Source organism: Canis aureus, chromosome 1, assembly GCF_053574225.1.
Source record: "Canis aureus isolate CA01 chromosome 1, VMU_Caureus_v.1.0, whole genome shotgun sequence".
Taxonomy (NCBI): domain Eukaryota; kingdom Metazoa; phylum Chordata; class Mammalia; order Carnivora; family Canidae; genus Canis; species Canis aureus.
Window position 1 is genome coordinate 82980991 of NC_135611.1, and position 21594 is coordinate 83002584.

Below are 21594 nucleotides of genomic sequence, written 5' to 3' on the forward strand. Positions count from 1 at the left end.
CTTTGAATGTTGTAATCTTTTGGTTCTCAGTAAGAATATCTATTGATCGAAATCTGAATTTGACAATAACCGCCTCAGAAATTTCAAATACATATATGAATATTTTAATGATGATACAGCAATATCCACGTGTTGTTCTTTTAAAAAAATACATTAAAATCTCAGTGAATAGTTAAAAATCTCCACCCCACATGAAACTCATATCTTTTTGTTTTAAATATTTTATTTATCCATGAGAGACACAGAGACAGAGAAAGAGGCAGAGACACAGGCAGAGGGAGAAGTAGGCCCCATGCAGGGAGCCCGACGTGGGGCTCAATCCCGGGTTTCCTGGATCAGGCCCTGGGCTGAAGGCGGCGCTAAACCGCTGAGCCACCCAGACTGCCCATAGCTTTATCTTTTTTAACACAAAATCATACTGCTACCAGATCTGTTGCCTAAAACATTTTCCTTATAACATTATTTTACGTGAAAATGTCTGTAGCTGCCAGGCTGATGGATTAAATACTTCAGCCTGAAATTCAAGACGTTGTATAATATAGTCCCATCCGACCTGCAAAACAACTTCTTCACCAGAACCTGTGCTTTAGAAAGCTCATTCCTTTACAGTTCCCAGTCACACCTTGCTCTTTCTGCCTCACTGCTTTTGCTCATGCTGAGACCTTGGCCTAGAATTCCCTCCTAACTGCTCTATGCAATACATTCTACACCTGGAACTTTCTGGAAGGCTTAGCTAGTCTATCTTCTCCTTGAAATATCCTCTGACCAATAAAAGTCACTCACTAGACATTTACTGAAATGCCATCTGTCATGAATGAACTTTTCTCTTTTCTAGTCCCTGTAACTCTAATAAATTTGTCAGTCCATCCACTCTTCTGCCCATCTAGCCATCTAGCTATCCATCCACCCATCCATGCATCCATCCAGTATTTATTGAGTGCCTTCTCTATGCCAGGTGCTGTATTACACACTGCACTTTTTATTTGTGTCATTAATTGAATTGCTAATTAATTCCATCAGCACACATCTTTTTACCCCAACTATATTTTAAATGGCTTGATGGCAGGAACTAGGGCTTATATTTCCTCCTATGTCTCATGGGATTTAGTAGAACTTTATACATATGGGGGAAAAAAAGATGATTGCATATAAAAAAGAAAACTGTTAGGATTCAGAAATACTGCTTTATTTCTGAAATTTGCCAATTACGTAATTCTTGACAAACAAGATAAAATAGTTAATCCCTAATTTCCTTGTGATATGATTGTCTGTCCTGTCACCATTACTAAGTTGATTAAGTATTATAATTTGTCCCATGTGAGAAAATCTTCGTCAAGACCTATACAAATGTAAGGGTTCATTATTATAGTACCAGGTACTCAGCCAGACAGGATATTCTGAATGAAACTGAATAAACCTTCTTAGGTATTGCAAGAATATATGTGGGATTCTTATATATGTACTTTTTTTTTATATGTACTTTTGTAACTTCTTTTATAAATGATTATTTCTTGATTAAAAAGAAATGTATATGCATTGTGAAAACCTGGAAATACATCTAGAAAAGAATGAAGAAAGCAAAACTCACCAATAACCTCATCACAAATTGGTAATATATACTAACGGGTCTGTATTAATAACTCTGTATATGTAGTTGTAGTTACAGGACATGATGCGAGGCCATTTCACCTCCTTAGTTAAAAGAGAGTCAAAGTGATCCATGTGTTACAGGAGAAATGTCAAGCGTGGGCTTAAGGAAACCGAATTGTAGAGATCTTTTACGCAAGTTCATGGAAATCCCAGGTTCTCGCTTATCACTTAGCTATCTATATAGGCAATGACCTGTATCATTTCGTCATGGACATTCCAAGGCACTGTTTTTCCTAGAGGAACTGAAATTCTTGCCAAACATGCTATATGCTAGGCCAGGCTCTCTAACTCTGCACAGTACCTGAGTATCCCCACACTAGAGTCAAGTGGTTTTAAACCAACACAACTTACCATTTGATCTCAGTTTAGGGGAAAAAGAGGAAAGATTTGACTGGCAAGTAAGGGAAGAAGCTGGGTGGGGACTTGGCAGGGAGGGGGCGCACAACACAAGGGCTGCCTGGACTTTGGTTCAACTGTACTTGCTGCTGCCTCAATCCCCAGTAACTGTCGACCTAACAACCATTAGGACATAAATTAACACCTCGAGTCATCAAATACAACAAACACTTCAGGCCTGAGAAACCACCACTTGAGTTAAGCAGAAAAGCACCTTGAGTCTTTATGAAGGTCATAAATTTGTTTCCTTTTCAGAGTCAATTCCTACCCTCCAGAGACAATGTCCATTCATGCAACACTCTAAGTAGATGTTCAGAAAAGAGGCTGAGTTCCAGTTAAACTACAAACTGGCAGGACAATGGAAAAAAACATCATATTAATAGAACATTAATAAATGAAGGAATTAGATTAGATCAGTAAAGGCTATTCAGTCAGTCATGGAGATTTTTAGTATTTTAAAATACTGGAAATTATTTGTCCAAATCATAGCCTAAGAAAAAAAGAAAATAAATTTATATCTTTTTATGGAGGGGGCTGCTGATAGCAATATTTCAACTCCATGTATTCTGACTGGCAATTATTTGTTTGGCTTTTAGTAAATACTAAGAAAATAATCACACAATGAATGTGTTAGGAAGGGAAACTCTTTTAAAATATGATGCCATCCAGGGAAATACCCATTAAACAGTTGAGAAGCATGAATATTTTTTCAAAAATATAATTGACATATAATTTTAAAAATATTATATAAAGTTTTTTTACTCTAAAATGACCTATAAATTCAGAAACAGACCTTTCTTTTGGTGATTATCTGGGTCAAGTCATCTTGGCCATCACACTGTCACCATGAGGGGCCTCAGGAAGTGGGAATGCCCATGAGTGGCTGCAGAGCACCTAGCTAAGAGTAGTGCTTCTGTATGGATTTGTGAAGTGAATGAATGCAACTGACAGGAGAAATTTAATTCACCAAGTGGCATACAGTGTTTACATGAGAATTACAAGGGAAATCTGGAGGTCTGTCCTTTTTATTACCAACTTCTATGAAGTCTTCATTAACGCACCAAATTTGAGTAGAGAGCCAATATTCACATTTAAAAAAAATTATGATTGTAGCAAATATACCAGGCAAACAACTCCTTGTACTATGTCCATCCATACCTAAATTAGTTTTATTTATGCACATTTCTCATGCCAAGCTCAGAGCAAAACCTGAGCATGAAAATAACTTTATGATGATCAAGTAGAACTGTCTCTGTGCAAGCCATGAGTACTATGCAAAACTCTATGAAGATAACGGTGTGAGGAGGAATCCAAGCAGCTGAAACTGAATTTCATGTCTATGAATGTGGGCAGCAAACATTCAATTATAGTTTGAACATTAATTAAGATTCAAAAATCAATATTTAGAAAGCTATCAAGGGAACAAAGTAGGTTTACAGAGTAATTAAAGATCTTGAAATTTACTGAAGTAAATTTCAGAAAGTAGAATGATGCTGGGCAAGCTGAAGAAGGGAATCTGAATACTTGAATAACATTATATTTGCCTCATTAGGCTGCATGACTGTTTATGCAGATAAGCGGAGAAAAGTGGAATTGTCTGGGCCAGAACTACAGCTAGTTTTTATTCCGAGGAATATGAAAGCTTCCCTGCTTGGGCCAGCTAGATGAATGAGAGAAGGCAGGGAAATAGATAATGTTCTCCAGCAGGTGTATTTCCGCTTTGTGATGAGACCAGAAGTGCTGAGGGAAGCTAATCGTTAAGCATGTGAGGAAATGACTGCATAGTTTGGAAGCAGATACACTTAAGTAATACAATAGCTCTAGCTAGGAGGCCTGAACGGTTCTAGAGAAAAGCTAGGAAGCTCAGCAGGAAAAAAAAAAAAAAATTAAAGTTCCCAAGCACAGGAAGCTATAACCAAGGGAAATTTGGGATGCTTTTATGTCTTTTTAGTGGAATATCCTTACTGGAGACAGCTATTTTTTTTTTTTTTTTTAGATTTTCTTAACTTTATTTTGACAGAAAGAGAGAGAGAGAGACAGAGTTAATTCACTAGCAGGGGACAGAGAGAAGCAGATTCCCCACTGAGCAAGGAGCCCAAAGTGGGACTCTATCCTAGGACCCTGGGATCATGACCTGAGTGGAAGGCAGATGCTTAACCATCTGAGCCACCCAGGTGCCCCTGGAGCCAGCTGTTTTAAAGTTTTTTCTTTTTCTTTTTTCTTTTTAATACTACACCGAATGGAAAGTTCATGAGACTCTGAAGGATATAATAAAGGACTTGATTGGTTAAAAAAGTTTGTTTTCTAAGTTTTTGAGCACTTGCATCTTTTAATACCAATAATTGAGTGACTACAGGATATACAGCAGCTTGGACTTATACCTGTATTTGTTACAATGCACATAATCACCAACATAGGAAACGTGGTTGATAAATTAGGCTCCATTATTTGATTATTAGAAATGCTGAGCTGAAATTTGGAGCCAGGTGAGATGACCCAAGAGGGAAGGGTGGTATTTGGATTGTGCTTTGGTGCGTGACAAGTTTTAAAGTTTTCAACGAGGCGGAGATACCAGGAGAACATTCCAGGGGCCAGGATGCAGCCTCCTGGTTAAATAATCACCAGGTCTGTGTGTGGTTTACTGGGGCGAGGAGGAAACCAGCAGCCCTGGAGTGGGTGGTGTGTGGGGTGAGTGGTCAGCAGGGTATGGGCATTAGTGGTAAACATGGCAGGAAATAAGGGGGTGAGAGCAGACTGCTGTGGAACTGCGAGCCAACCACGATTGTGGGGTGTCCTCTGCCATCAATCAAGCTGTTGCTATTCTCATCTACCTGTAAGTAAACCACCAGACTAAAAGGTAGTTACGCAAATTCCTTTCTTGAGGGGGGACTGCTTGATCTGTGTGGGTAGAGACTCCAACTCAAGATCAAAGAGGTCCTGCAGCTGTCAGAGGCCTGTACCTTTGGGTTCTTTGATCCTCACGGCACTAAACCACCTGCTCTGAAATGACTGCTCCCACCAGGGACCCTGTGCCTCCTGAACCAGTTAATCAAACCAAGCCAAATGTGAGGACGAGGAGGAGGGAGTGAAACAGGAGAGGGCCTGTGACACTTGCCTTAGGTTGCCCACTGAATCAGTACGGCCCTTGTCAAGCAAAAATAAATAGTTAAATAGGAAAACATAAAATGTAAGATTCCTAAGGATGAAAAATTGGAAAGTATGCTCTTCTGTCCTCCTATGTTAGCATTTCTACACTTAAATATTTTGGACAGATGGAAGGAGGATGCTTCCAGAATCACCCATTTCTTCCCTTTTCTTAATCCGTTTCTCTGACATCAATCTCTTCCTTACGTACCCTTTTAGGTTTCAGTGTGAAAGGCACATAAGCTTCTTAGCAAGTCAGAGCAACAGTTACCATGATTTCTGTCTCCTGGTGCAGAATGCAGACTCCCCTAGGGCAAGAAAACAGAGCCGACACCTGCCTTACTCTGCATGGTTTGTTTTTATTTTTCCCTAGCTCTTCCTAAAATCTCAGGCGCTCCCAGCAACTCCAGCCAGATCCGAACATGCCAGCCGTCACCAGCCATACTGAGGTCTTGCATGTGGAAAGTTTCCAGACACTGCTACCTGGCTGTCTGCGGGGTCTGCACTTCAAAGCTCCCCTTGGGATGGGTTTGGTCAGCAGCTGCAGGGAGTCTGACAGGCTCATCATTACCCAGACGAAATAAGAAGAGCTTAGGAAAACACTGGTGAGCGCTTCTCCATGTGCAATGTATTTCATTACATACGGGCATATATTACATGATGTATTATATTCTACATGCATATGTAAAAATATAGACTTTTTTTTAATTTAAGGAGTTAAGATAGGAAGATATGCCAGCCTTCTCTCAGGGGTCTCTTTCTATTCTAAGAAACCATATTCTAACATGATTATAATAAGCAAGTAATTTGCTTAAGGTAATTGACTAGTATTTCTTGAATGAAGGTAGAAAAACATTTTAGCAGCTTGGGGAGCTAGTCATACATCCCAGGGTCTATGCAGATCACAACTGTGCTTGTTTTTAGGAAACTAAGATTGTTTGGACAGAGTTGAAAATAAGATCTAAAACGTACTACAAGGGACTTTGGGTAACTTCTAATTGAAGATTAGACTGACCATTTATCAGCTCACCAGCCTAGATCTTCTTGGCGTGTAACTTGAGCAAATAATTACTAGCCTGGGATCTTGAGTGAACCAGCAGCCAAAATTCTTATTTGTGAATCACTTACATATTATTTTTAGGTAACTCTTCATTTAATTTTCCCTTACGTTTGCTTTGTCCTTAAATTCTCACAGAAGGAAGGAACGGAAATTCTGGTTGATGTTTATTCCCAGTGAATGAGTTTTCACATTTAACCACTAAATTAAAGTTATTCCTTGCAATGGGAATGTCACCATCTCATTGGGAAGAAAGTTAATACTTATCCTTCTAGGTTTCAAGTACTGTGTAAGGCTTCTCATGATCATTCCTTTTCATTTACATAAAGCTCAAATAATTTTTAAGCTTGGGAGACCAATAAATAATATTCCTGTACTCTCAGAAAAACTCTCAGAAAAATAGGCCATTAATGAGGACCATGTATTCTCTTAGAAGAAAAAGACTCGAGTTGCTTCTTAAAAGATTTAGATTCACGGATGTTTATCTGGGGCAAAGCAATGAAAGCAGGATATTTGGAGTGGTGGCTTCCTCAGGAAAGTTGTGTGGCCCTAGAATCCCTTGGGTGGATTTCTACCTCAGGCAGTGAGTAGCCAATGATCAAGGAAATGACATAATCTAATTGATATTCTAGAAGGAGGGATCTGGCATTGGGATACAGCATATGAAAGGAAAGGAGGCAAGCAAGTAGGGAACTGGTTATTTCTACACTGCAGGCATGAGGGATCATAAACTGGGTTATGGACATGGTGAATGAAACAAAAGGTCAGCTAAGGAGGGTGCAATGAAATTTCACAACTCATACATCATGGGAGACTGAGGAGAGAGAGAGGGCAGACAGTGAACAGGATGATGTAGAGAAGAGTAGCCCCTGATGACAGAGGTGTATTTTAGGGAGAAGTTATTTAGTAAAAAAGATGACTGACAGATCCTGTTCCAGGAGTTTTGAGTTCACAATGACATAGGGGGAGCCCTGAGCAGAGATTCTAGATTGGTAACGGATGAAGCCAACATTGATGATGTAGAACAGTATCACTAATAAGAAGGTGCTACTCATAACTGAAAGGAAGGCAGAGACATGGGGGGGGGGGGGAAGCTGAGGAATCAAGAGGCGGTGAGAGGGAAGGTGTGGGGAGAGGGCCAGGAGTGTGCAAGCTCCCTCTAGAATTCTTCAAGCAACAGACCTTAGGGAAATGGCTAAGGTAAAGGAAGGGATCACTAGTGTCAGAGAGGGAGGGCTTTATCTTTGCATCACAAAAGGCAAGGAAAGAGATCTGGAGTGGGTAGATCAAAAGCAGGAGATCATACACAAAAACAAGAGGCTTCTTATTTGGCAAGTAGGAGATGGCTGAAAATCTCGGAGTAATTTCACTTCAAAGGTGGAAAGTGGAAACAAGATTGCAGAGAATTACAGAGGGGCTCAACAGTAAGCAAACGGAAGCAGCTAATTCAGACTACTTGCTGGGAATTTTTAGTTGTAGAAGGGAGGACCTACCTAAGGCAGTAGGAGATGGAAAATGTTTTCTCCTTCCAAGATGGCAGGGGCGGGGGCGGGATACATAGTTTGAAAACAGAGTTATGGTCTGGTTGACAGGAGAATGATTGCAGCTCAGTGCAAAGGGCCAAGTGACTGACAAGGGATAAGATGGTTTTTATGTTGTTGTTGTTGTATTTATTTTTTGAGGGAAGAGATGTTTTGAGGGCACCTTTCAAACTTGGGATTCCCTGCTCAAACTAAGGAAAAAGAAATGACTTGAGACTTTAGGTTTTCACTTTTTCTAAGGCTAGTGCTTGATTAGCACCACTTAAATGCACAGAAAAGAAGGTAATTCACTACATGTGGCGGAGGACTTGGATCGGTGGTTCCTGGACTTGCGTGAGCATTAGAATCACCCAGAGGACTTATGCAAGCACAGGCTGCTTGGTCCCACTGATTAGTGGTTTTAAAGTAAGGTCCAATATAAAGAACTTCTACAACTCAACACCAAAAAATGCCACACTATCTAATTCAAAAATGAACAAAAGACCTGAATAGAAAATTCTTTTCCAAAGAAGACATGCAGATGGCCAAGAGGACACATGGAAAGAAGCTTAACATCACTCATCATCAGGAAATTGCAAAACAAAATCCACAATGAGATCACCTTATACCTGTCAGATTGGCTAAAATAAAAAAACACAAGAAACAACAAGTGTTGGCAAGGATGTAGAGAAAAAGGAACCCTTGTGTACTACTGGCAGGACAGAAAAAATGGTGCAGCTGCTGTGGAAAATAGTATGGAGGCTCCTAAAAAATTTAAAAAATAGAAATACCACATGATCTAGTAATTCCACCACTGTGTATGATCCAAAGAAAGGAAAAAATACTACTTTGAAAAAATATATGCACCCATATGTTTACTTTTACTGCAGCATTATTTACAATAATGAAATGATAGAAGGAACCCAAGTGTCCACAGATAGATGTTTAGATAAGGAAGATGTGGTACACATACGCACGTGCGCACACACATACACACAGATGCGTGCACACTCCGGAGTATTACACAGCCATAAAAAGGGCTGAGATCTTGCCATTTGACATGGATAGTTTGATGCTAAGTGAAGTAATCAGGCTTAAAAAGACAAACACCATACGATTTCACTCATATGTGGAATCTAAAAAAACAAATGTATGAACAAACAAGTGGAATCAGACCTATAAATACAGAGAACATGGTTGCCAGAGAAGGGGGGTGGAGAGATGGGCACATACATGAAGAGGAGTGGGCAGTATGGGCTCCCAGTGATGGGACGAATAAGTCACAGTAACAAAGGGCACAGCACAGGGAACACGATCAGTGACACTGTAATCGTGTATGGTGACAGGTGCACTTGTGGTGAGCACAGTATAATGTATAGAGAAGCTGAATCACTATGCTGTCCACCTGAAAATAATGCAACATTGTGTGCCAACTCTACTTAAATATGATTAAAAAAAAACAATGAAGAAATTAAGGCCCAGAATTTGCATTTTTAACTAGGTCCCAGGTAATACTGATGTTGGTCCAGGGACCCTGTCATGAGAGCCGCTTCCTGAGGGTGTCAGGGCTGGCATCTCTCCTGCAACCCCAGTTAATAAAGCCTGGTTAATTAGGTTGGCATCTTCAACATGGGGTCTGGGTCTTTGGAGGTGGATTCTTAAAGACCCTTCCCTTATGCCAGTAGCATAAGAAATCAAAATTGGCTGTACAATATACCCTGCTAATGTCTTTTCATGGGGATCATCACACAATTTTTGCTTCCCTTATAGAGATATTTTCAGAAGAGAATCATTCCTAATTAACCTATACATATCCCTGACTCATCGAGCACAGGTTGTTCTAGATAGTTTCTTCTTTGGATGCACGTTACTCAAGGAGTTAAAGTCTATTCATTCCTAGGCCAGAATCCAAGTTTGACTGAGATGAGATACAAAATCAAGCTGAATTGCAATGTTGAAAATAGTAAATGCTCTAAAGGTTCTATTTAATGCATTTAAATCTATCTATTTTATCTAATCTTACTGTCTCTATAGTTGGAGTACATTTAATGTATCAAACATGTTTCCCCAAATAAGACGCCCAGAAGAAATTTTATATGGAAGGTAAAAATAATATCTTACATATGCATTTTATTATGTATTAGCTAATGAAATCTTTACAACAGTCCTATTGGCAAGATAGTATTATTCAGATTTTACAGCTGAAAAAATAAGCCTCATAAACATTAAAGGAACTTGCCCAAAGTCACACGGACTCAATCCCAAGTGTTCAGAATCTCTTTGCATCATGCATGCATCCATCGATCACTGTTGTCTATAAGGCACCCAGTATTTCTGGCAACTAATTTCTCAAATCAAGCATCATCCTCAGAATAACAAGATGGTAAGGGGAGTGGACACATTTCAAAAGTTTATAAACCACAAGCGAACACGGCGGCAGTTTTATCCTCTTTGCCTTTTGCAAATCAGCTGCATGAAAACTGCTTGCTTCTTCAAGGCTCATTAAAATATCCTGTGCAGAAAAAGATGTATGTGGGGTTTTGGAAGGAAAGTTAACATCTGGCCCATAACCGTTTTCCCTGTTCTTGCTGAGGGTGACCTTCCTCAGTCATTTCTATCAGGGATTTTCTCTGAGTGTGAAGACATTATTCACACGAAAAAATATTTTATATTCAAGCCTAGACCATTTTTTAAAAATTAGAGCTAACGAGGCATGTGTGGGTGGAAGAACGGCATTGAGTGGCAAAGAACAACTTTGCATTTGTTAACATCCAGCAGCGATCACAACACCCTTCTTCTCTGGCTCTTTCAAAGATGACTCTGGAAACTTCAGGGTGTACCGTGTCTTCTGGTATAATACCATAAGACGAAGCCTGTTGAAGCCATTATCAGGATGTGTGATAGAAGTTTAATTGCTTTGAAATGCCTAAGGCTAGCAAGATGTGAACATGTGTAAAGAGTTTAAATTGAGATTTTAAGGGGAAAAAAAAGTCTGGATCTATTTATTTCATAGAAGATGTATCCAGATGGATTCTACAAAGCAACCGCCTGGCGTATAACCATACCTTGCTGGATGCAGTGGCCTTAGGAAGTTCTGGATAGAACTAGGGCAGGATTCATTTTCAGAATCTCCTTCTGAGACTTTAGATCTGGTTTACATTGCAGGTGTTGGCACTAAGATCTCTCCAGAGAGAGAAAAAAAGAAGGATGGGCTCCACCATCTTTACTAAATAAAACCGTAATTTAAAAAGATTCATCAGAAGGCCCTTTTTTCCTCTTATTCATTAGGGCTCCTTTATCGATCCTGAATCAGTTTTCATGGCTGAGGCTGCCATTTACCATTAACTCAGTGTGTGATGACACCAAGTTTGAGCCCCGTCCCTGAGTGGGGACAGAGTTGGTGCTGCTGTCTCTGCTGGGAATACTGAGGTCAGAGTCCAAGCTGATGTGCATGTACAAATTCCAATCAGAATTTCTCCCGTGCACCTCAGTCACACTGCTCCTTTCGCATTGAAAACTCTATTCCACAGGTGGTAGAAAAGATGGGGAGTACCTTCACATGACAGCTTGATGATAATCGCAGAAGCTTCGAATAAAGCCTTCATCACTGCTTTATGTCTGTGCTCAGGCAGCCCGTGCATGTCAATATTCAAAAGGACTCTTCACCCCAAATATAAATCTTCTACTGGCCCCAAATGATTATACATTTGAATTCATGAGGCATCAATCATTGTTGGTCGCAAAAAATGAGAGAATGTAAAAAGACTGTGAAAAGAATAATAGATTTGGACTTGGCACTCACACTCACTTAAAATTCTAAGATTTTACTTCGAACTCTGTCTCGAGAGCTGTGATGAAATCATCCCAGACACTGGAAGACTCTATTTGACTCCAGTAACACTGAGTTAGTTTGCTAACGAAGGCTTTGTGAATGTCAAGGTTGAAGCAACAGGTGAAGGTTAAAATGAACAAAACCATCTCTGGGTAGGTATCTTTGAAAAGATATTTATGCCTTCGACAATCCTGAGAGAAATTACAGCAGAATTTTGTGCAATAGGGCTGCCCATGTGGGATCTCCGTGAACTAGAGAAAGGTACCTCTTTCTCTGAGGGAGGGGGGGCTTGTCCCACTCCGGGGCACATGGCTAGGAGAGTGGATCACAGGCTGGATTTCAATCTCCCACCCAACCCCTCACTGTGGCCCTCTAGCACAGTTAATAACCTGTGCAACCAACGATGGCAGTCCCATCACACAATCTCAGATATTTCTTGCATTTTTAGCTATCTGCTCTGATTCCTTAGCCAAATGTGGCTGGAACTCAGCAGGGAATTCTGAGATGCACAATATCAAATTCTAGAACAAAGCTAAACACCTATCTTCTGCCTTAGTTCTGAGGATACTTCTGAGGATACAACATGAAAAGAAGCAAATGATTTCCAGACAAAACCATCTTGCACAGTACATTAAGAAAGCATATAGTGGTAGCCTCTGGTGGGTGCAAATAAGCAATGCAGTTTCCTAGGATCATAGACAATTCTAAGTTTGCTTTGCGGCAAAGAAAAAAATTAATGTAAACTTTAAGGAAGAGAAAAAGTCATTTATAAACTGTCAATGCTTCTGTCACACAAGCTGCACCCATCTAAGAGCAACTCAAGAGGCTAGCCCAGATTTTATGTTGCTTGCTTTGTTTAAATTTCTGCAAAGCTACATGGCAAATACAGACTATAATTGCATGTGAAAAATAATTCAAATATTGGAAGTTAAGTGGCTTTCTGAAGGTCATGGTGAATGAGAATGACCAGTGAAAAGACTTTGATCAAAGAGAATGTGTAAAGCCTTCTCAAAGCACAATTTCTGGCCTGACATTTTTCAAGGAGCAATCTTGTCGCCACACCTTTTGCCTTGGGTTTATTAAAGAGTCATTTCAAAAAGAATTCTTTCTCTTCTTTAAAAAAAGAAAAAGAATTTAGCAAAGATGATTATATATCTTAACTCTAGAACACTCCTCATTCGGAAGGAAGGCAAGAGATGATCAGAAATTTCACTGAATGTCACAGCCTCTAAGGTCAGGAATATACAATTGCATACTAAGATAATATAAAACGATCACCATAGAAGAATTCACATCCATTTTAGCAAGTCTGTCTCTTACCTACATGTCATTTTGTAGGACATATCATAGGAGCAATGGATTCACACCATCAGTTTCAGAAATAAACTCTTTCTGACATCAGATAGGCATCTAGAATCAATTTGCTCAAAAGTCATTACTATTACCAACTTACTTTCTCAAACTACTGCAGTAGCTCCAAAGCATCTTTCAAATGATGCCCTTTCTACACACCGGGTCCTTTTCCTTCTCTCTGACTGTTGCTTTCCCCATGGCAGTGTCATACAGTTTTAATCCCCAATCATCCGAGAAATGCAAATAAACAAAATTAAGGGACATCTGGGTAAACTGAGTAGCCATCCTAGAACCTATTTCAGACCAGCTTCAGTTCCCAGGGGTAACCCAAATTCTCCAACATCTTCCACCCTCTTCTAGTTATTTATGCTTCTGATCAAGTTTATATATGTAGCGTTAGTATAACTCATTAACGATCAGCAGATTATGCTTTTTCTCAATACTTTTGAGTCCATTTATTGAAATCCAAGTAGTCTTATAGAAAAACGGAGCGCCCAAATAAGGAAGTTAGCCCTTTAATCAGAATCATCAACTAAAATCACTGATAAATGAAAACAATAACTCAAATTATACTAAAAAGGCGAGAATGGAGGTGTTACAAGAAATAGGTGAATATAAAGTAGTGAGTCTATTAACTGAAAGCAATAGGGGAGCTAGTTTCATCTCTAAGCTACCCACAGCTCTATGCACATTCATGCACATATATGCTCAATTTTGATTGTACAAAAATCTTAACCAAGAATATTAACTTTATTAGATATTAAAAGTGAGAATGATGCATGACATGCAGGTGACAGTTTCACTCGCGTGCATACTATGAATGAAGAATGTTGCCAAATTCTGTATATAATACTGCTTTTCTCAGCCTTTCCTTTGCCACCTATGCCAGCTATGATGGCCTCCTACCCGTTCCCTGACCAAATCTTTATCTAAGTTGCCTGACTTGTCTGATGCTCTACACACGTGGTTAGCCATTTAGCTTGCTCATCGCTCTTCGGGTCTGTTTAGTCTTTTTCTGACTGTCTACTGTTTACAAAGCTGTGTCTGCCCACACCCAGACTTGTACATGAATACTCATACCAGTTTAACTCACAACCCTGGACCAGAAACAACAAAGTCATCCATGAAAAAGTGAATGAGTCAATACACAGTGGTATATTCCCATGGTGGAATATCACTTAGCAATAAAAAGTAATGAATTCCTAATAGACCTAATGATTTAGAAGGACTTCAAAAATATTACATGGAGAGGAAGAAGCCACTCCTAAAAAATTCGACTTATACGAAAGTCTACAAAAGACAATAATCCATAGCTACAGAAGTATACTAACTGCATTGGCTAGGATTGGCAGTGGCGGGACTGGTGGTGTTGGGGATGACAAGAGCACAAAAGACCTTTCTGGGGTGATGGAAATGTTCTATCCTTGACTGTAGTGATAGTTACATGGGTGTATACATTCGTACACTTAAAATGGTGCTTTTTTTCTTTATCATATATAAACTTACTCCAGTCATGTGGATTAAGAATGTATACAGATTACTGGGTATACTATTTGTCTATATAATACAGCTAAGAATCAATCCCAGACTGTTTGACTTCAGAGCCCAGGTTCTGAGGCACTCTGTTGAGTGAGTTTTTTGTTTTGTTTTGTTTTAAATAAACACAAAATGCTCAAAAAGAAAATGACTGTTGAATTTTAAAAGCTTCTGTAAGAGACTGTGTCTGTATGTATGTGTATATGTATTCTGATAAGGCAGTCTTGGCTTAAAGCCTTTTAGGGTATCTTATTTTGTAACTGAATTCAGAATCCAATTATGAGAGCTTCACAGAAATCCATTTCATTACTTTTTAGTCACAATACACTTTTGCCCTGAAAATGGCATTGCCCCTGGTTGATTACCCTCTGTAATCACCAGGTTTAGGACTTGATGATTTTTATCTTTGCCTAAAATATCAGTTGTACCCACAAAATACCAAGATTTGCTACCGGTAATAGACAAACTCGTATGCTGAAAGGAAGACTTTTAAAAATACCTGGGGAACTCCAGCCTCATTAGAATTAGTGAAATTGATTTTCATCAAGTGATTACACAAAGAGAGACATCAACTCTCTCTGAAGTCTACAAGCTTCTGCATATTGTTAAAAATAATATTTTTTGCTCACAGCTTGCGTACTGTATTTTAATGACTCAAGAGTCAGTAGGACATTGATAGTTATAATCAGTTCAGATTTCTATCACTAGTTCCTATGTTGAAGCAATTAATTACACCTGTTAATGTTTAGTAGGTTGAAGCCATGGTGACATTTAAACATTAAAACTAAATTGCAGAAAAGAATTTAAGTATGGCTGTGATTGATATACGATTAGACTATAGTCATATTGATATGTGATTATGATGTATTAGTGATGATTTTATTACAAAGCCCTTAGTATATGTTTTTTTCTCACCCTACTCAAGATTAATAAATTTCAACTCCAAACAGCATTCTAATTCACAACATAGTTCCATATTTTTATCCTCACTTCAAGGAGCAGGAAGCTGTGACATAAAAATATACATTTAAGACCATTTTTAAAAAAGACTCTTTTTATGTTTGGTATTTTCCATTTTCAAAGCATTTTCATTCAACTCAGCCTTCTCATTATGTTTGGTATGAGTTACCCACATTCTAAAAAACCAAGATACAAAAACTTTAATTGGCTTCCTCAAAGGCCACAGAAAATATCAATAACAGACTGTCTACTAGATTTAAATGTTCTTAAGATTGTGGCAAAGCCACAAAACTACTCCACACATAATTCCTTTCATTAACTACTTATATCTGGTATAGAGATAACAGTCACTTAGAGCAACTATCATTTTAATTCCATTTTGAAGATGGATTTTAAGTGTGAAACAACATACGTTTAAAACTTAAACACTTAGGGATGAAAAGGCAAAACACAACTGAACAAAACACCCCCAAAGTCTAACAAACCTAATGCTACCATTCAGTCAAAGATCAACATGGAGGAAACAACATTTTTCATTGGTAGAAGGCATTTTTAAACCTCACATATTTAGGAAGTATGAATGGAACATTCTTTCTTATAGGACAAGTAGATATTCTGGATACAGGACTCTAGATTAAGCAGTGATCAAGCTGTTTGCTGTCAGGGGTTCTACAGTACTGTTCTCAGGTAGATATTTAGATAAATCATCCACCAGACAAATGGATAAAGATAAAATATGTAAATTATGTGATTCACATCTTTTTTTTTTTGTAAATGAGCAAGAAGATAAGTCCATGTATTCAATGGTCAGTAAATAGCAAAAGGAAAGGTTTTATGTTAATACACATTAAATGAAATTGAGTTCAAAGAGTACAGTAGTATAAAACATGGAATCTTGAAAGAAAATCAGGTAGCATTTCCAATAGGCACATTTTATTCAATAGAATCAAATATATTTACTTCCCTTTTTCTTTGCATTGAAAGAGAAGAACTCAATGACTTATTTCTATGGATAGGACGGGGCCTGGAATCAAACAACTGATTCTAATACTACCCCCGACACTGACCAGGTGAATAACATTTCACTTTGACCTTTCTTCAAAAACATGATGTGCAGATTACCAATTATGTAGCTTTAATCAACGCTACCAACATCACATCAGCATGCGAAGTGGCAAAGATGAACTATTATTTGTGCAGTGAAATAATAACATAAAATATAGCTTTACCCTTTCAAACGGTAATACATCAGATATCACTTCATACACTCAAAAAAAAGAATACATTTCAAAACCTTTAGTTTCAATTCAACACATGGCATGCTTAATGGTTTCAGCACTTCTAATTCTTTTTAATAAGTGTTACAAACTGAAAGCAAGACAGGTAGGTATTAAAAATATATTGGAACATCTTAAAATTACCAGCCCTACCAGTGGAAATAAAATGATGGCAATTAAAGGTAATAAAGGTTATTAAAAGTTAGGGCCTTGGAGGCTAAGAAGTCATGTTAGACTGTCAATTGTTTTCCCATGGTGGGAAATCAGTTAGAAATTAAAAAAAAATCTAGTAGTTTAGTGGTGGTCAAAGAAAGAGTCAGTGGGGATGGGGAGGTTTCAGCAACATGCTGGTAGAAAAAGAGAGACTTACATAGTCTGGGAGGGCAGTGAAATGGAAGGCGTGGTAACCTCGCTCACTTAGTTGTCATTTTTGATTTTCAATGACATTTTTTTCATTCTTTCGCCTAGTAAAGATGACAGAAGGTCCTAATTTATTATCTGATGTCTATTCCTGTTCCTAAATTTAAGAGAGTTTAACTGTATACAGTCATATCATCCAAATACAGACACTTTGAAAAAAGCTAGAGCACTGATGTTGCATGCATTCAATTGCACTTGTAACTGCTTCCGCCAGCAAACCAGAGGTAAGAACTCCTGGGGTGGGGGGCAGGGGTGGGGGAGGAGGAGGGTCAGTCTGCAGAGCACAACCCAGACCACTGAGGGGATAGGTGTGGTGGATTTGCAGGTTGACAGATGGAAACAGTAGAATGGAGGGGAATCATCACAAAGAGCTCAGTGCTTCTGGACATAAGAGCCATGCAATCTAGAAGAATGCACAATGAAAGTCCTCAGCATGGCTGAGTTGGTTCATGGATCCTCTATGCATACACAGAACTGGTCAAAATATCTGTGACTCGTCACAATAGATGGTCACTACCTCAGATGCCTTTTCCTGCTGAGGTTAGGCTGCATTTTAGATGACCAGGGAGGTTTGCATTGACATGTTTTATAAACATGACCTGGCAGATCGTTTGGGCTTGACAGAAGGGAAGAAAAGTGCAGTGTAAAATTCTGTTTCTGTATGTAAATCATACTGTGGCCAGATCAGATTAGGCAATGCCATGCCCCCCCATTTCCTTTTGCTTTCCCTTTCTGGGTGCACTTCAACATGTGTTGGGCTGGCATGCTGAAGGTGCTCAGGAAGTGTTTGTAAATAAATAAATGAAGAGACTGCATAAATTAAATTCTGTGAAGAAAACCACCCAAATGGCAAAAAGCCCTTGCTTCTACAGCTGATTTGTCCATCTTAAGAAGCATGGAGGGAGGGATTAAAAAGCATAGAAAAGAAAAAAAAAACAGAGAAGACTTTTCATAAGATGGAAGGGAAGGCATCAAAGGAGAAGGAAATAACATTGGAAAACCCACATAAGCGATTTAATGCCAAAGTCATCTCCCGGCATTGCAAATGCTGATGGGTAGCAAAATCCGGGAATTCGGATTTCAGTTCTCTAGTGGCAAATATCACATCTGTTCATCTGGCCTCATACAAATACTTTCCTACCCTCATGAATAACCTCAAGGAGATTCTTTGATAAGTGCATGGTATTTATTCCATTTATTTTTAAGGAAACTATCTTTGGAGGAAGTTTAAAGTCAAAAGGCGTATGAAATTTAGCCAAAATTATTTACACAATGAACAACAAATAATGTTTACCTTGAAAAATGGATCTTCTGCAAAAGACCTTTCAACTATATTATTATTTACAAAGTAGCAAGAGAATATCATCTTAGTTCAGTTAAAATTGTTAAAAATTAAGATGCCATTAGCATAAAAATATTGATGAGCAGCTTCCAGTTTGGGGGCTCCCTTCACTGTGAGCTAATTGTACTATCTGATTGTTTATTGCATGTTCCTATAATGAGAACACAGAAAAAGGAGGAGAAAACTCTGCACCCAGCTCATCAGTATGCAACTGCAGGGTAATCCTACTCTCAGAAACACACAGATGAGTCAGCAGAGCGCCACATTCTTTGGTTTTTCAAGGCCAACCTCCTTGTCTGAATGAGAGCCTGCCTGTGCCAGTCAATAGGAAGCCAGCAGCTGCTGCTGGAGGGAATCTCTTGCATTTTCCAGGTCCATAACACATGTGGATTAGAATGCATCGAGTCGGCCTCGTGGAGAAGCCCACATCAGTCTAGCTGCTAGATCATCTGGTTCTACTCTCTGCCTGGGAGGTACTGCCTATGGGTATGCCTGAAGAAATGCAAGGGCACTGCATGCAGAAATATAAGGACTTGGCAGGGTCTGGTGAGAAATTGTTCTTTAGGGTGTTGGCTCCTGGGACACGATCAGTGAGGACTATCAAGTCTCTCGATGACAAGATCCCAATACTGAATTGGTTGCTACCCTTGCTGCTTCTGCTTTACCTCATGAAAAGGAAATTCTTTTGTTGATATTGACATCCCCAATGCGGAAGAGCACCTACCAAGCCATCTGTGAAACTATTCTCAGGTTTTTGTTTTTTTTTTTTTCCTAAACACTTTAAACAAGTTAAATTGCTCAACATTAGGGCACAAGAGCAAGCCCAGGGAGGCAGAGATGCTCTCGGATTCATTTCAGGCACACACATCATGCAGTGTCAGGACTAAGTTGCATAGAAGAGGGAGAGGGGCCATGGCCACATGCTCCTGTTTGCAGGCAACTTCCGTCTTCTCCTGTCTAAGGAAAAATGTTTGGCCATGTGTTCCTGTTAAGGGAGGCCTGCAAAAGCTGGCTGACCTAATTTAAAATATGAGCTCTCGCTGAGCTCTCATTGCATGAAGCCCTTCCAAAAATTAGCTATTTTTTTTGTTTGTTCAGTTCTTATTTCATAAAAAGTCACCCATCTCTGTTCAATCCCAGTGACCTGCATCCTCTCCTTCCCCAAAGCACGTGGCTTCTCCTGCGAGCCTCTGCCTTAATCACTTTTATTTGTAGGACACTAGGGAGGGGATGGTAATGCTTAGGGTAGGGAAGAATATAGGTCTTTAAAAAATTATTCTTATTATGACCATGTTTAGATGAAATATGGGACTTGCCATCAACAAAATTACAAAACAATTCCACTGGGAGTCCAGACCATTCAGGGTAATTCATCTATGAAAAAGCGAACTTTAATTGTTACTCTTGGCAGCAATCTAAGAGAAGAGTGAAATATTATACTAAATAATGCCACGTGCAATAGTAAAACTCTCTTTCCTCCTTGCCAGAGTGCTGTATAGCCCCCTTCAGACTCAGGGTTGGATCTGGAGAGTTAGTCTAAATCCTCTGTTTCCCCCTCTCCAAAACCAACAGAGGTTTTCAAAAGAGCTACGTTTTTTTATTTTTATTTTTATTTTTTTTTATTAGAACCATTTGCTCTTTTTAACTTGCCAAAAAGGAATCAGTAAAACTAAGACTTTTATTTGGGTTAAAGTTGATTCCCCAGCTTCATGGAGGTCAATGTACTTAGTCTGTGAACCTTCTGCTAAAAAGTTCACTGCAGCCCTGAACCAGCCAAGGTTATGTTTTGGTCCCTTCTTCCCCTTCCCCAGATCTACATCCCAGCCTCATGGATTTAGATCGTAAGAGCTGGGAGGGTGCAGAGGCTAATCAGAGTGAAGCACATCTATGGCAAAGTACATCTTGGATTTTTTACAACTGAAATTTCACATATTTTGGATGCTGTGCATAACAATTGCTATTTTGAGGTTGAGTGTCTTGATTTGGGCTTCAGACAATGTGATCTCAACAAGTATTTATGACTCTTTAGATTAAAAGCTCATCGAACACTGCTGTATTACAGAATTTACGAATATGGAGAGGTGTCTGATACTACTCAAAAGCAGAGAGAGACTCTTTTTCTAAAAACAGAGTGAAGCCTTCATTGAAGATGCTAACCAAAGAAATATTTTATATGGCACTGGTTATCTGGTATATTTATAGGTTTTGGCTAAGCATGAGACTATAATTGCAAATAATTTTTAAATTACATTTTACGTGGATATTTGCATACATGGGATATAATTCACTAAAGACATATTAAAATATTTAAGAAATTGCACGTAGATAATATTATTCAGTTTCTAAAATGTTCAAGTTGGAGAAGGTAGGGCCTAGAATAATTAAATGACTTGCCCAGGATTATTCAACATGTTACTAAGGATCTGAGGACCAGTACCTCAATTTTTAAGTAGACATTCCCTATTGCATTACTTTTTTTTACCCATAGGGATATATAATGGTACCAACATTATTTGAGAATAAATTTAAAGTCTGCAGATACGACCGAGAGTAATCTTGGCTATTTAAAGGATTAAAATTTAGGACATCTGCTTTATAAAATTATTTTTTTATTATACTGTATGTTATGGATGATGACAAACAAAATGGCCACCATTAGTAAGACAGTTTGAGGGAACTATAATCCTCAGCCATGGGAAAAAGAGCACTTAGGATATATTGTGCATAATTGTATACTCTATGTTATAAAGCTTCATAAGAACTTTTAATTTATGTAATGTCTTAGAGTTAGCTGTTTGTGGAAGTTTAAAAAAAAACAAAATGTAGAGAAAGCATGGCCTAGAAACTGACAGTGAACAAAATATACCAGTTATTATCGAAATGGATGTCATCACTATAGAAGATGAGAAAGTTTTACATACATTGTTACAAACACCACTCAGATAACCAATGACAGCAATAACACACTAATTAGAAGCCCCATAGGTCGACTAGACTTGGAAGTTGGTTGTCTTTTAAGAAATTGACCTATGATGTGGGAAGCCAAGGAAATCTGCCTTTTATGTGTTGCTTGAATTTAAAAAAATCAGTCTGCCTTTTATTTACTA

General features: G+C 38.7%; 1 protein-coding gene and 1 long non-coding RNA gene across 6 annotated transcripts in view; one reads left to right on the plus strand and one right to left on the minus strand.

The window, feature by feature from the left end:
• The window catches only part of PCSK5 (proprotein convertase subtilisin/kexin type 5), a 458158-nt gene that overhangs the window by 206876 nt on the left and 229688 nt on the right, over positions 1-21594 (minus strand). The gene's annotated exons all lie outside the window — the stretch shown is intronic.
• LOC144318970 (uncharacterized) overlaps positions 1-21594 on the plus strand; it is a 75403-nt gene that overhangs the window by 45669 nt on the left and 8140 nt on the right. Inside the window, exons 1-2 of one of the 2 annotated variants that reach the window (XR_013384906.1) lie at positions 4689-4879; positions 5564-5795. This is a non-coding gene — a long non-coding RNA (uncharacterized LOC144318970). Of the gene's footprint in view, positions 1-4688; positions 4880-5563; positions 5796-21594 lie in introns of those variants that run through there. The other variant, XR_013384902.1, reaches the window with a different exon arrangement.